This window comes from Empidonax traillii, unplaced genomic scaffold (assembly GCF_003031625.1).
Source record: "Empidonax traillii isolate 1590-97213 ecotype Southwest subspecies unplaced genomic scaffold, ASM303162v1 scaffold57:size2250009, whole genome shotgun sequence".
NCBI classification, from domain to species: Eukaryota; Metazoa; Chordata; class Aves; order Passeriformes; family Tyrannidae; genus Empidonax; species Empidonax traillii.
This window is the reverse complement of record NW_020955250.1, coordinates 1897500-1900109: the sequence shown is the minus strand read 5'-3', so window position 1 is coordinate 1900109 and position 2610 is coordinate 1897500. Positions and strand designations below refer to the sequence as shown.

Below are 2610 nucleotides of genomic sequence, written 5' to 3'. Positions count from 1 at the left end.
TCTACCATATTTCAAGACATCTTGAATATCGAAATTAGGGGAGAGATGTCCTTGGCCACCTCTTTTAACTTTTTGAATGGTTCTTTATACCTGCCATTTCTGCGCTGTGCTGTGGTTGGATTACGGCATCATGTGCACAGGACATACTGAAAATAGGGTGGTTAGGTTTTTAGATGCTCTGTGATGGTGTTCCTGTGTCCAGATGCGAATAAACCAATGCCAGTTAGGGCAGGGAAGACTGAAGATGATTGGGCTGAGAACAATACAAGCTTTTCTTTCTTTTTTTTTTTTACCTCCCCTTTAATATGCCTACACTGTTATCAAGTTAATTTTTTACTTTCAGAAAGCTCAACTTGTATTGAATTTCTCTCATTAGTGTCTTACTAGGAGCCTGTATTTGTTACTAGATGTTCCCAGGTGCTTTCCTGAGCAGGGATGGATTAAAGCACCTGCTTGACATTTTGCCAAGTGGAAATTGTGAGGGAAATGTTCCTAAACCTGTGAGAGTGGTTGTGTACTTTGGATTGTTGGAGAGGGATAGACATAAAGCAGGTCTCAAATCTTGAATGAAGTGTTAGTGTGGAGAAGCTGAGTGATGGGGACTGAGCTGGCTTTCTGGCCTCAATAATTATGTGTTCCGTCTACATCAGCTGCCCAAATGCTTTGTCACCTTTCAACCTAAGCCTGGCTTTTCAAGTGAATTAGATAATCTGTGTAAAACTGCAATATAAGCACTCCTCTGGAATTGAAGTGACCTTCAGTGAGAATCAAAGTGACTGTAGTTCATTTTAAGTTCAGTTATGTTCGTGTTTGGTGGTAGAGGCTGAAGTTGTATGTACACAGAAAGTTCTGTAAGTTTTAATGCACGTTATATTTATGTTTTTATGAATTTGAGGTAACTTCTTCTGTTTCCTTGTAAAGAATATCTGGTAATAATTTAGGGTTAAAGGCGATTTATAACTCTGGATGGGTCTGTGATTAATGGTCTGGGTCTATTAACAGTATGGATATTGCCATGTGAACTTTCCTGGGTTACCCTGTTTATCCTCAGTCTGGTGCAGGCAGTTGGCACGTGTCACAGGGCAGCCCCTGCTGCCTGGTCTCCTCCACACTTGGATTTGCTCATGATCTTGGTTTTGCTACAGTCCATGGCAAAATAGCTTTTGGAGGCATCAGCATGAAAGATGCAGACTGTAAACACCCCAGGTCTTATCTGTGGCTTGCGTCTTCCTGCTGTAGATTTGAAGTTTGGTTTTTTTTATCTGAATGCATTCATTGGAAGGGTTTATAACATAGTGGCTGCAATAGCAAAGGATTGAGTTCAGTGGCTGGGTGATCTTTGGTGAAAAACTGGATTTCTAGGATGAGGATACTGCTGAGATGGGGGCAGAGCAGACTGGAGCATGCAGCATGTTTGCCATAGCATGGACATGTTCTTTGCTTCACTGGCCCTACAACTGAGTGTGGTTTTCTTTGGCAGATAAACTTTTTGATGATGAAGACTCCGTGGATGGGAACAGACCTTCCTCAGCCAGCTCCTCTACATCTTCCAAGGCTCCTGCAAACTCGCGCAGAGTTGGGATGGGGACTACCCGCAGACTCGGGTCTGCACCTCTGGGCTCCAAGTCTTCTAGTAAGCAAGTAACATGTATGAATTGACATTGATGTGAAGTATTTATAGTGTGCATACTGAGCTTATTGCAAGGGCTTCCAGACCGGCCCCCAGAATACAGTAAAAAATGTTTCCCTGTGAAATCATGACATGTATGTTCTCTGTTGTGCCACAGCCGAAGTTGGGTTGGATGAATCCTTATAATGTGTTTTGCATTTGTGAAAGGTTGGATGTGTGTGGGGCTGTGAGTAAATCATGTCAGTGTGGCAGTGTTCTTTAAACCTTTATAGCTGCAACTCTAACTTATCTGAGACAGGCTGCTTACAGCTTCATGCTAAACTTTAGCCCTTGCAAGCTAAGACTGACACGTAGGCTTTCTTCTAAGAAGACCTTTGGGCATTGCTGGTAATGAAGGCGCAGAAAGAAAACTGTGAGCAATAATTCTACATGTGACTATAATTCTACATGTGGCCTAGAGAAATGGAGAAAGGTCCCTATATCAGACAGTCTCTAATCTGATTAGTATTCCGGAGACTATTTATCTTCCTTATCATTCGTCTGTTTGTGCACCTGTCAGATCTCCACCTTCATCCATTATAGATGGGATTAAATCCTTTAAAATAAAATCTCCCATATAATTAAACTAAGTATTCCCTTTCATCTTTCAGACTGTGTCCCCTAACTCTTGAGTGATTACTGTAATGACTTACCCTAATGTGCCCTCTGTGCCTATGAGTTGAAGGATGCCATGAATGTCTAACCAGTGCCTGGCACTGAATTTCCCTGTCTCTGCTTTCATTACATCTGCGGCACTCTGAGGCTGCATGGATAGTGAACTTTCTCCTGATTAAGTGCCTTGATAGCTGGTGGTTTCTTAATTGATTCTCTTGTTGATAAGAAGATTGAAAAAGCTTTTTCATTTGTGTGTCAGCAGCCAAAGAGGGAGCAGGTGCTGTGGATGAAGAAGACTTCATTAAGGCATTTGAAGATGTCCCAAC

At 42.1% G+C, this 2610-nt stretch overlaps 1 protein-coding gene across 10 annotated transcripts in view; it reads left to right on the top strand.

Moving 5' to 3' along the window:
- CLASP1 (cytoplasmic linker associated protein 1) overlaps positions 1-2610 on the top strand; it is a 177675-nt gene that overhangs the window by 84029 nt on the left and 91036 nt on the right. The gene's annotated exons all lie outside the window — the stretch shown is intronic.